Consider the following 13,989-nt stretch of genomic DNA (forward strand, 5'->3'; position numbering starts at 1 on the left):
AAATTGTTCATTTCCATTTGTATATCCTTCATTTCTGCCTGATTCTTTTTTATGTGGTTGAAGTACTGACTGGGTTACTTGAGCATCTTTATAATCAGAGTTTTGAACCCTGGATCTGATAGGGTGTTTAGTTTCCACTTTGTTTAGTTATTTTTCTGGAGTTTTGATCTGTTCTTTCATTTGGGCCATGTTTCTTTGTCTCCTTGTTTTGGCAACCTCCCTGTGTTTGTGTCTGTGTATTAGGTAGAGCTGCTGTGACTCCCTGTCTTGGTAACATGGCCTGTAATGTCCAGTGGTACAGCCTCCTCTATTACCCAAACTGAGTACTTGAGCTGTGCCCTCTGTGTGGGCTGAGTATACCCTCCTCTTGTGGTTGAGCCTTGGTTGCTGTTGGACATCAATGGGAGGGATTTACCCAGGCCAGTCAGCTGCAAGGACTGGCTATGACCACTGACCACCATCTTCTACCCTCTGTGGAGGATCAGCTGTGCAGAGGCAGGGTGGTGGTTCTCCAACATGGTCTATAGCTGTCCACTGGTTACACAGGCTCTGGAGTTTCCTGGGTGGTGCAGGTCAGGGTCAGCCCCAACCTGTATGCAGCTCAGGGTCACCAGCATGAACTACAACGCAATTGGCACAGCTGGTTGTTCCCAGGTGAAGCCAAACTGTGATCCAAAGCTGGATGCTGCTTGTGTTGTGCCCTAAGTAGACAAGAGAGTTCTAATTTCTCCAGAGATGAAGCACGAGGTGTTTCCTTGTGCTTAGTGTCAGGCCTCAAGTGGAGGACCTTTCCAAATGGTTTTATTCCACCATTAAAAGGCTCCAATTTTTCTATGTGCCTGCACCATAAATGAAGTCTGTCTCCACACTCACAACAATAGACTGTTGCTTCCTGTTGTTTAGTTTGAAGTTTCTGGTGGAGTCAAAAAAAGTATTTTTAATTTCTCCTAAACTGAAATTGTATGCACAACCTGAGCACTTGAATGTCAGGGATGGGGAGTATCAGCATTGCTACTCCTCTCCAATTTGCTAGCCAAATATTGCCTTCTTTTATTGGGGTAGCAGGAGGAATATTGTGCATTTGGGAGTTTCCTATCCATGGTCAATCAATAGCAAACATCTGCTTTGCATCAGTGTAAAATGCTAAGCTAGAAGAAGTCCAACTTTTCTTCAAAAGGTAATTTTTGCTTTTTGATTTCTATGGCAAAAGGGCCTGTTATGAGGAATGTTTTGTTCCTCCCTTTTCTTCCAATCATCTCTGTGTCTACAAGACTAATTCAGTTTTGTTTTACTTATGAAGTACATAAAATACCTCCTGATCCTATGACATCTTTAGATTTTATTCAATGAAGGAAGTCAAGCATTTCTTTCTTTGCCACCTTCTCTTAAACAAGAGCACTCCAAGCATTTATTTTCTAACTCATCAAATTTTGTGCTATGCCAGTTTTCTTGTGAGTACACACAAAATAATATGAAATTACAGAGTACATATGTTTAAAACTAATTTGTAACTGCTATATCTCATTTTAACTGCCAACTTCATTTGGTGACTATTTGTTCTAATTGGAGTTTTTTCTCTAAAAATGTATGTAAATTTTATCAATTAATCTTAATATTGAAATATTGGAGACACTATGTTCTTAACAAAGAAAGGAGATACTAAATGTCTATCCAAATCTTTTTTGACATAATTTGCTTTCAACTTTACTCATAAAATGTCTCAAGATATATTTTTCTCCTGCTACTAGTACTTTGGGAACATTAATCTCAGAATAATTGAGAAACACTAGCTAAGATGTTAATTTTAAATGACACATTAGTAACTGTCAGTTAAATTGATAGAGCTATAATTTAGAATAATAGTAAAAAAAGGTAACTTCCTCTCCATCTAATATTTAGTGATTATTAAAGTACTTATCTAATGAAATTTTGAGCCTTATAGTTTATCATAATAAGAATATATCAGAATCTTGTAGAAATCAAGGTAATTTGTTTAAATGGATTGTTACTTTTTTTAGGGTAAGGCTTCATTTTTTTGTGTTGTGTTTGCAACTACATTTAGTTGGAGATTTTTTTCTTTTTTCCAAACAAACCTTTAAGGTAATATCAATTGTCCTGAAATAGAGAGCTAAGGAATCATATTTCTAGGGAATCTGAAGAAAAAATAAAATGATGAGGATGTTAACACATTCACTACTCTGCTTAGGTATATGTTCAACAAGTTCTGTATTTCTGTGCAAAAGCAATTGTTTGAGTAATTCAGGTATGTCAGGGAGAAGTGTAGTTAACTTTTATATATTTCATTAATCTTATTTGTAATTATTATATTTATTCTTATAATGTAATTCTTTTACATTAGATGATAAATGTGTTTGTGTTTGTGTGGGGGGAGGTAGACGATAAAGCATGATATTAGGGAAGGATTGTAAATTAACTTGAAAAAATTGCATTCATTTAGGTTTCCTTACAGAATGACAGAAGTTCTAAAATAGAAACACTCACTTTCTGGCAATTAAAAGAATCCTGTAACAGTATTTCTAATATTTAAAAGGAAAGTTTGCATTAACAACAGTTACATCTGAAAGCTGAACCAGTCTGAATATAATTGGGGCCATATTTTCAAGTATATTCCTAAAATAATCTGTGACACATAATAACTAAATTTTCTGTCAATATTTATAAAATCAAAAAGATACATTGTAAATTACAATTTCATTTTGTTCTGTATAAAAAGCATCTTCCTCTTTTTTTCTAAAAAGCTTCATCTGAGGATGTATTTGTTGATTTTAGAGAGAGAAGAAGAGGGGGGGAGAAAGAGAGAGAGAGAAACATTTATGTAAGAGAGAAACATCGACGGGTTGCCTCCTGTATGTGCCCAGACCAGGGATCAGAACTGCAACCTAGGTTTGTGCCCAGGCTGGGACTGAATGCCCAACCTTTTGGTGTATGGGATGACACTCCAACCAACTAACCAACTGAGCCAACCGGCCAGGGCAAAAACATCTTCCTTCCTTTAGGTTTAAAAGCAGTAATAATTATACAAGACTATCTTTGTGATTTCAACAGCTCAGTAGAACTTACATAGTAAACTTTTTTTAAGCTATGAGTTTTTAAAGATATTAAGATATTCAATGTTTAGGTATTTAATTATTTATAAGATTGCAAATTATTTTTTACATAGCTAAAAGAGCCTATGATAATGAAAGGGTTGTTACCTCAATACAAATTAAACTTTATATTTGAGGCATTATAACTTAAAGATTAAATTTGCCTGAAATGCTCAGGAACTAGAAAATTCAGTTTGATTTATAACTTAATTACTTATTTTCTCTGCTATTCATGACAATGTTTATTTTTAAATTAAAAAATAATTTATAGAATATTTTTTATTATTTCAAGAGCTCAGTTCAGCAGTACGATCTCTCAGATTTCTTCAGTCAGAGCAGAGCTACCTCTTTCTACAATGCTGAGTATACAACACACCTAAGTTATATACTTGTCCAACATCCTTAATATGCATTTTCCTATTATGAATATGACACAAATAATTTGATTCAAATAAACATTTCATAATTTCTTAATTGACAGCCTCAGTTCCCATGCCCTCCCACTTCCCCCCACCTGCTTGCAGCTGCCTGGGAAAAAAGTGATATTTTGAGCAGGGAGTTTCCCATGATCACAGGGTGTGCCAAACCGAACCGCGTTTGGCCTTGATCAGCCCGTCAGACTCACAGCTGCGAGATAAACATACTGAATACAATAATACCTTTTTTCTTCCCCTATAAAGCAACGCTCTTCCCCCTTAGGAGTTTGCAGTCAGAGCAATTCTCTCACAGCACAGCTCCCAGCCTGGCTTGCTAATTCCCTCAATAAATTTCTTTTTCTGCTCCCTGCATCTTGATGGTTCTCTGAGTGACTCCATTCTTACACTAATAAGTATAAAGCACTACAGTAAATGGCAAAGTGTGGACGACAGAACTCCTGGTCTCAAGGGCAATGCACAATAAAAGCTCCGGATTGCATCAGCTTGTTTGCTTCTCTTTTTTTTTTCTTCCCTTCCCTTTCTTTTCTTTCCTTTCCCTTCGCGTCCCTTTTCTTCCCCCTTCTCCTCCCTTCCCCTTTCCTTCTCCTTTTTCTTTTCCTTTTCCATTCATATTCATTATCTCTCTCTTCTGCTCCTTTTGTATGTTGAAAATATAAACATTTAAATTTAAAAGGACAAAAATTTATGAAGCATTTTTTTTGTTTGTTTCAAGGAAGTATAATATAAAGTTTAAGCATGTTTTCTATTGTGATCTAAGAACAAGTGTGCTAAAGGAGGCATTCTTAGTTTCATTTCATAATTGAATGAATGAGACCCAAAGATATAAGTAATTTTTAAAATCCTCACATAGTAAATGGAATAACTTATTGCTTTCACCACACCATGATGAAAAAATCACCCAGTGTAAAATAAAGTTAGAAAGTTAATAAATGCTTGTTTGAACAATAATAAATGTCTATACTACTCAATTTTTCCTAAATGCCTAAATATATATTACAAAATTTCCAATTTTAGGTACAAGCAGTTAAAACTATATGTAATACTCTAATCTATATGCATTTTGAATAGTACATTCCTTTTTACAATGAAAAATAAGTATTTGGTTTCAACATATATTTATGATTAAAGAAAATATAGCTAAGAATAATGGGCACTAGGTATGAATTTATTCATTTGATGCACTTATTCATTTCTGCTAAGCAGAAGAAATGCTAGCAGTCTACCAAAGATTCAGGCTCCTTTCCTTCGTGTTAATTGCTACTAAGAGTTATCTGTACGAAAGGAGCTAAAATTCCCAGACTTCTTTGCAGCTAGATGCTGCCATGTGATGGGGCATCACTATTGGAATAAAAGAAGGGATACATATCATCTCCAAGTCAAAATAAGTAAGTAGCAGATGTGCTTTTCTCCTCCATCTTTTCTGTGTGCTGACTGGCAGAATATGACAATGTCTCCTGGACTGATCCTAAGTAACATCTTAGAACTAAAAACATCCCCACCTCCTAAAGAAGAACGCTTTCAACTTCACTGTATAAACATTAAATAAATTTTTATTTTAAAGAAAGGACATTTTCAAATGTGTTATTTATAGGAGCTATTATTGGCGTACCTAATACAGGTTGCTTCCACTATAAGCCATTGTTACTTTTGACCTTCAATGTAGGTAAGTGACGTATGAGTTTATTTATATTGGTTCTTATTGTTTAGAGTTGAACTAAGAGTAACTAAAAATTATTCAACATAAGAAAAGAATAAAATGCTAGGAAAATAAGAAGTAATTATAAAAAGAAAGTTAAGAATTTGATAGAGTAATTCCAATGTGTGAGTAAAAACTTCATGGAAAGATAAAAGATCAGAGACTTTAAGTGACATACCCATGACTTGATTTAACACTGTCAAAATGAAAATTTACAAATCCACATTCAGAGGGTAAAAAAATACATCTAGTTGATATTGAAGAAAAACTGTCAGATACAAATAGATTTTTTTTCCCCTGGCACACCAGAGTAAGGTTGAAACCCAAGAAAAGAAAAGAAATGTAGAAGTACAGGGCTCAGAGATGTGAGTAGAATATTTCTAAAGCTCTACAAAGAATATTTGGAACATTTTACAAATGAATCAAAATATCAGAATGCAGAAGATGCTCTTACAAAACTAGAAGTGGAAATTTAATTTTCTCATGTAAAGGAAAACAGCTGAAATGGCAGGGTGTGCTATTGGTCTTCAGTGAATAGCAAGGAAGACTTCCAAAGGTCCCCTTTTGGAAAGGCAGGAAAATTCAATAAGCAAATAGTTCAGCATCCTTTACAAGAACCAAAGAAGTTATTTCAGTAGAGCCTATGTGTGTAAAGTTAAACAAGCTTCTGAAACCAAAAGAGCTCTGAATTTTTTTTTTTTTTAGATCTGTTATTGAAAGACTCTTTCACAATAGATTTAGAACATTTGGTTTTGAACTATGTGATAATGTAAGTGCCATACTGATCATTAAGTGCCTGAGTCATAACAGTTATTTAATGTTTTTGAGAGGTCCTTGTGGGTACTCCATAGATTATTTTTAAAATTTATAATACAGGTGGAATGTAAGGCTCTGAGATGGCACAGTGATAGAAAGTATGCAGAGGCTTTTTCTTTTTAAATATATGTATGCTATCATTTCCAAATCATCTTTTTATAGCATACAATGAATTTGAAGTGTACACACATATTTAAAATTTATGTTAAAATAAATTTCTTTTTTAAAGATTCGGACTAAATAATAATACAATGTTCTCAGATCCAGTGTTTTCAGTTGCTCTCCAGTTTCTCTGGAGACAAAAGATCATGGAAAGCTATGCTCTTTAACAAAGAACCTGCACTATTCCTTAGTGACTTCTTCAAAGTTCAGGGGCTATATTTGTAGAGAAGCAACCAGACTCCAGGATTGTATATCAAACTTATAGAAGAGACAGCAGAAGTGAAAGTTCTGTACTAATGACAGTGCTATTTTCCTTAATATATCTTTATGTATGTCATCATTCTAATGTCTATATATTTAAAAGAATAATAAATCTTAATTTGAAATGAGAATAGGGATTGGATTTGCTTTATTGGGTGATATTGGCATCTTGGCATCCCTTGAATCCACAATAGGGATAAGTTCACACGATTCTTTCCACTGGATTTCAATAGAATTATAAAATCAAAGGTTCATCAGAAGTCATTTAGCTTAATCTTTTATGCTATAGTTAAGGAAAATAAAGCTTTGACAAGAAAAGTGATTCACCCAAATTATGCTTTAAGTTAATGACAGAGCCAAAATAAAATAAAATAAAAAACCTTTCATTGCATTCTTTTTGTATTACAAGACACTGACTTCTGTGGTTTTATAAGAGTCCTTAAAGCAATGGAGCAATTTCCAAATATTTTATTTATGCCCATTACCCTCAGATATAAAGGTTTATAACAATTACCAGGAGAGTTTGTTTAAAGAACATTTTTCCTGGTGACTATGCTCAAATATTCTGAGTCAGAAAGTCCAGTGTTCTGATGCAGGTGACTTGTAGACTGATTTTTACAAAACAGTATGTATTGAATAAATAATCACTTGTAATACTGCTTTTTCCATCCTTGCTTCAATAAAGACTAGAAAATGTAGGCTTAATGTGTTGGTGATAGACCTGTCAACAGTAAACAGTGTACTGAGAATGCATTACAAATTTTATCATTGAGTTGAAAATTTCCATGATTTAGAGTATTCCTCAAAATATAGATTAGGACCATCATATTCACTGTGGCTATGTAGTTATATTATGGTTTACTAAATATTCCCTATGATTAATGTAAGTTTTAAATTAATACTTTTATATTTATGTTATATAAATAATATTTTACCACCTTTGATATTTTACTTCAAGAAAAGCAACTTTTATATTAATAAACAGTTACATTTTCCATAGAAAATAAACATCTCATTTAATTCACCCAATAAGAACTGGAAATATTTCATAGAGTCACTCAAAGAAATAACTGGATCTTGTTAAATATTTATGTTTAACAAGACTATATAATGACTAATTATATAATTATATATTGATATAATCATTCAAGAGTCTCTTACTAAAAGTCATTATAATTCTCCATTAAAATCTAGAAATTACGGGCATCATCTGAAAATACAAATGCCAGCATCTAGTTGTTATTTTCAGTTAGAGATTATGTGCCCTGTTAGACTAGCATTTTTTCCCTAAATTATAGTGGCAAAGATTATTTTACTGGATGTGTGCTGGTAATCTATTATTCTAAATCATTAACACCCAACAACTTTTACAGAATTAAGATATAAAATGCTATGTGGAGAATAAAAAATTATTTGGTTTTACTCAATGTTTCTTGAGATATTTTATATTTCCCCCCTCTGGTTTTCATCTCTTCAGTAAAATCAAAACCCCATCTCTAAGTCAAACTGAAACTGTAAAGTGTTATAATACAGAGTAGATTTATAGAAAGCATTTTTAAAACTAGAACTATGAAGTTATAAAAGAGGTAAGTGCTAATTAAGTTACCAGAGAAAACCGGTGTTACATGTGAAAGGCAAATACTCTTATCTGAGATTTTCTCTTTGCGTGATTTTTTGATTTAGAAAGATAAATGCTTGACTATTTGATTTGGTAAATAGTTCTGGGAATAGAATGTTATGCATTATTTAACATTCTTGCCAACTTTCTTGTGAAGGGTGGCATTATTGTAGACAATTTTTTAGTTTCTATTGTGAATTTGATGGCAAAATGTGATTACTCAGTCAATGGTCAGCTCTGCATTAATGACCTAATGCAGCTTTGCAATCAAATCAAAAGGCTGTTTTTTTAAGATATTTTTTATTTGGGGCAAAATATTAAACATAAAGTACTCCCCTAAATTTCACACTAGATTTTAGCCTCTGTGTTGAAATGAAATTGAAGTTCTGTACATTGATCTTATATATAAATCAGCTTACTATATTTTTTTATGTCTAACAAATTCTCTGACAATTACATCTAGTCTTGTTTATGCTGATAATCATATTATCTATAAATGTTACTCTTGTTTCCTCCCTTCCCATCAGTCCTTTACCGGAATATTTCAAATACGTCCTTTCTTTAAAAATAGAAAGCAGGATAATAAACCACCATGTAGTTGTCATAGTCAACAATAATCAACTCAGAGTTAGTCTACTTTTACTGCATTCCATACCATTATCACAACTAAAAATTCAAATAACTTCTTAATATCAACCATTCAATTGGTGTTAAAATGCCATCAACTGTCACATACATTTGTATATTTATAACACCTTACTTGAGATGCAATTTATGTGCATTAATATCCACTATTTTAGTGTACAAGTCCGTCATTCTTCTGTACTGATGAAGTTATGCAACCCTAACCTCCATCGAATTTTAGAATATTTTCATCAACTCAAACAGCATCAGAGGGATTTACATCTCTCTTTTTCTCCTGATAATTCTCACTCATGAGAAATTTTCTTCTGTGCTTGCTGACCTTTGACTTTGAACTCAGATGTCATCAGTGGCAACCCTGAGGCCCTTACTTCAGAGAGACTATGCAAATGCCTTTTTTTAGAAACCTCGGCCATTTAATACATGTATATAATTTTAAGCTTAAAGTTGTAGTATCATGTTCAGCTAACAACGTGCCCCTGGCCCAGGCCTAGGAATCCAAACTATACTGCAGATATTGGCATTTCCTCTCAGATCAATATCTCATTAGCATTTTCATAATGCTCAGAACTTTTTCCTCAGCTTTGTTGTTTTGTTCATTTGTTTGGACACAAAGGAGTCTTTGCAGTTTCCTTGACTTCTGCCAACCCAAAAATGTCTTTAAAATATGTTTACCCAAAAATTAGTTATTCTGCATAGGAGCCTTTTCATAGTGTCTCATTTATCAAACTGACAAAAACATAAGTGTTGTTATGTTGTTAATTTCATTATTTTAAAAATTATTAAGTCTAGACATTAAGTAAATTTCCCAAGGAAGGTCACCTTCTTAAGAGTAGAGATGAAATTAATTCTAACTCTCAGATGTCAGAGTGTATGCTTTTAAGAACTACTGTTTATTGCTATCACTAAATTAAATACAATAATCGAAGTCCATGACACATGCTCCCAGAATTATTTCATATGAAAAGAATGATTCCATCTTGGAGAGAAGAGGAAAGTGTCAGTGTGGATGTGCATTTGAGTTGGACCTAGGAGGATGAGTTGAGTTAGAGCTTTGAAAGGCTGAGCAAGGACATGCATGGGGCAATTGCCCAAACAGGGGCACTAAGGCCTAAGAGCATGAAGACCTGTTAAGGAAGGCAAAGAATCTGATGTGGATAATGCTCTTTTGAGAACCTCAGTGAGAGAATAGACAGATTGGACCAGTTTGCAGCAGACTCTAAAGCGAAGCTAAGAAACAACTTTCATAATTATTGGCGTTTGAGAACCACTGAGATATTTGTGAAGAATAGAGGTGAGCCATGGCTTGGATTTTAGTGAAATAACTATAGCAGCAGCCTAAAGACAGAGAGCTAAGGTCCTATATACAAGTAAAGCAGTTAAAAGATTACTGAAATGGTAAAGCAAAAATAAAAGAAGAGGTCAGATCTATGGGTATGGAATTTTTAAGCCATAAAAATACTATAAATTTTTAAGCTCATAACTCATCTCCAGATACTTAAAACTAAAGTGCTCCCCTTTATAACCAATTAGATTTAACTTCATGTAAATATTCCATATTTACTTCTGTGACATTTTTATCTTTAAATTGTATAAATAATCAGAAGTGACTGTAATTAAATAAATTTTGGTTATTTTTAAACTATATTATAAATCTTTCTTTAAAAGAGTTTATATATCCAGGTGTCAAACCCAATCTAATTGATGGTACAATTAAATAACTTTTAATTTAGTATCAATAAGTCAGCAGAAGCAGGAGGCCAACAGAAGGTTAGGACTGGTGCTCATCAGCCCAGAACCTTTAAAAGGAGTGAAATGACTTATGAACAATCATTAGACCCACATATGGATAAACAGTCACAAAATAACATTTCTACTCTGCCATTGAACTTATCAGTGATGCATAAAAATGATCAAAGTCTTTCATACTCGTGCATATATATATGTATTCAGAATTTGTACTTTGTTTTAGACACAAGTAAATAATAAATTTAAATTAGAAACTAAAAGATTTACACTTTAATTGGTACTTTGGTAGTATTTTCTGAGGACTTTGTAGGATAATGGTGCAGTTGTACTATCAACATTTCATGAATATATTGATGATTACAACTGCATGCATTAAGCTAAGAAAATAATTAAGGAAAACATCTCTTAATCACTTTCATAATTGATAACTTCAATTTTAAATTACAGGATGCACAAGTTGGTCTCTTGAAGCACAAAATAAACATATAAATGCTGAAAAATGTCAAAACCATATAAAAGTGTCCAAATATAGCCAAGTAACAAATATAACACAGGGTATCAATGTAACGGGTTATATTTTATATTTTATTCTTCTCATGTCATTCTACTCTATCCCAGGAGGAATATGAAAATATTCCTTAGACAAAGACCAAAACCATAAAGCATATACAGAAAAATCAACATCTCCCAGAAGATCAATTTATTACATTACCAAAGCTCTTATTCATGAAGTTTGATCTAATTGCCTCATCACAGAAGTATATTATTTTTATGGATCATAATGATGTATGAATGTAATTACATTAGTGATTTTCCTGTATTGGCAAAATAATGCCTGTCTTTAACAGTAAAACACTGTTTGATTTCTTTGAAATGTAGCCTACAAACTATATACATCTTATAATTATGTTCATTTTAATAGCTTATGATAGTATGACAAGTATAATTTATAAACATTTTACATATGCTCTCTATCTTAAATACGTAGTTTCAATGCAGAAAGGTGAATTTATATTTCACATAGTTTACTATCAACATAAGCTGTATTTCTAAATAGTTTTCTAGACTACTATCTCTAGTTTATTAAGCCTTTAAAATTTTCTGTCCTTCTGTCTTAGGTTCAAGCACATAAATTAAGCAAAAATCATCATAGCATATTGTCAGTCAGTCAACCAAATGGGAAAATGCCAGTCCTTTCAAAATAAACTTTCAGATTACTACTAAAATAAATTTCCTTCGGGTGGCATTTTCTTTAAAATGTTTAATTCTTGTGAATTATTTGATTAGTCTCTTCAGATTTTTAAAGTTTTATTAATTTTTTGATCCTTGGGCACCAACTGATCAAAACTTAAGCTGTCAGGATCAATTGACTTTTCAGCCAAACTATAGAGGAATTGGTTCATGATAACTTCCCTGGGGTCTGTTTTGTTTTGTTCTGTTGAGTTTTTTGGGGGGACGGGTTGTAATTTAGTCAAAAAATTTTCTGAACTCAGCTTAGCACAAAAGTGTCACACCAGTTTCATGCAGCTATGTTAAGGAAAAATAGATTAATATCAAAATTATTGACCTTTTAGCTCTGACTGGTGTGGCTTAGTGGGTTGAACAGCATCCCACAAAGGAAAGGTGGCTGGCTGGATTCTCCCTGAGGGCACATGCCTGGGTTGCTGGGCAGGTCCCCACTTGAGAGAGGCAACCAATGATGTTTCTCTCATACATAGATGTCCCCCCCCCTTTCTTTCTTCCTCCCTTTCCCTCTCTCTCTCTCAAAAAAAAAAATTGACCCTTTAAAAATTAATCTGGCTTAAGTATTTTTGATATCTAGACTAACATGTTTTTAACAGCTTTATTGATGTGTAGTTGTTAAACACAAAACTGTATACAATTCGTCGTCATCGTCGGCAGCCGTCCATCTCGAGAGATGATGGTGTAGCTTCTTAAGAGTCTATCTGCACCGCCGAGAATGGCTGTGCAGTCCGACTCGGGAGTGACATGGTATCTGTCTCCTCCCGTGTTGAATCGACATCTTGCGATGACACTGGAGTGTCCTCTCCAGTGAAGCTGAAGCTACAGAGCCTGGGCAGGGTGATATATACAATTATATACAATATTTAATGTATACAATTCAATGACTTTGGACATCTGAAGTCGTTACCATAATCAAGCTAATAGACATATGTATCATCTCCAAAGAGTTTCCTTGTGTCCCTTTGACTTTTGTTTGTTTCTGTTTCATTTTTATTCTGTGTGTATATGCACACATAAGTATGTGTACATGTGTTAAGAACACAGATCTTGAGCCCTTTCTGTGTCTGCTGCAGCCATAGCTGCTGTGAAAAAGCTTGTGGTGAAGGGAGGCAAAAAAGAAGAAGCAGGTGTTTAAGTTGACCTTTGACTGCACCCATCCTGTAGAAGGTGGAATCACGGATGCTGCCAATCTTTAATATTTTATCTACTTATTTTTAGAGAGAGGAGAAAGGAGGAAGAGAGAGAGGGAGAGAGCAAGAGAAACATCAATGTGAGAGAGAAACATGGATGGGTTGCCTCTCTGTACGTGCCAAACCCAGGGTCAAACCCACAACCCAGGCATGTGCCCTGATCTGGATTTAACTGTGACCCTTTGCTTTTCAACACGATACCAACCAATTGAGCCACACCAGTCAGGGCGATGCTGCCAGTTTTGAGCCGTTTCCTTCAGAGAAAACAAAGTGAATGGAAAAGCTGGGAATCTTGGTAGAGGGGTTTGAAAGAAGCAAGAGTAAGATTCCTATAACTTCTGATGTGTTTTTTTCCCCAAAGTATTTGAAATATCTCTCCAAAAATATTAGAAGTAGAATAGTGTACAAGACTGGTTGTACATGGCTGCTAACAACGAATAGAGTTATAAATTGTGTTACTCCCCAAAAAAACAGGATGAAGAGGAGAAATATGAGGGTTAAAACTCCTTTATCTGGTACATTTTGTATGAGTTGTTAAATAAAACCTGGGAACAACAATAACAGCAAGAAAAACAAAAAACAACAACAACAACAAAAAACAGAGAACATGACATTTTAAGCTATGTAAAATATGAACAAGCTAAACAAAGATGCTCCAGGTTTATTGAAGTGCTTCTCAGGCAAGCCTTTTATTTCCACACACACTTTTGATTGACCTCCTCTCACTTTTTGAATATGAATTTACCCTTAAATAAAATTAAAGTACCATATTATGCATGAATGGGAGTCTGAATAAGAGTGCAAGAACCTGTTTTTAAACTGATACCCTGAGAAGTAGTCTCATTAAAATTCACATGTGTGGTTGAAAGTTATCTCAAACTGTAATTCAGGGGTTATGCATTCTGTTACCATGTATAATAGACGCTGGGGTCATCTGTCACTTCAGTGTCAGCCTCCTTGCTTAGCATAGAAGAGGTGTGATGCTACATACGAAGTCCCTAATCCCTTTGTATTGAGATTGACATTTGGTGCCTTTTATCCTAATGGATAAGTTAACATTCCTTCA

General features: G+C 33.8%; 1 pseudogene; it reads left to right on the forward strand.

The window, feature by feature from the left end:
• Positions 1 to 4,991: 4,991 nt before the first annotated feature.
• Positions 4,992 to 13,424, forward strand: LOC150007234 (large ribosomal subunit protein eL22 pseudogene; annotated as a pseudogene).
• Positions 13,425 to 13,989: the final 565 nt, after the last annotated feature.

The sequence above is a fragment of the Furipterus horrens genome, unplaced genomic scaffold, assembly GCF_987537825.1.
Source record: "Furipterus horrens unplaced genomic scaffold, mFurHor1.1.pri manual_scaffold_6, whole genome shotgun sequence".
Classification (NCBI taxonomy): Eukaryota; Metazoa; Chordata; class Mammalia; order Chiroptera; family Furipteridae; genus Furipterus; species Furipterus horrens.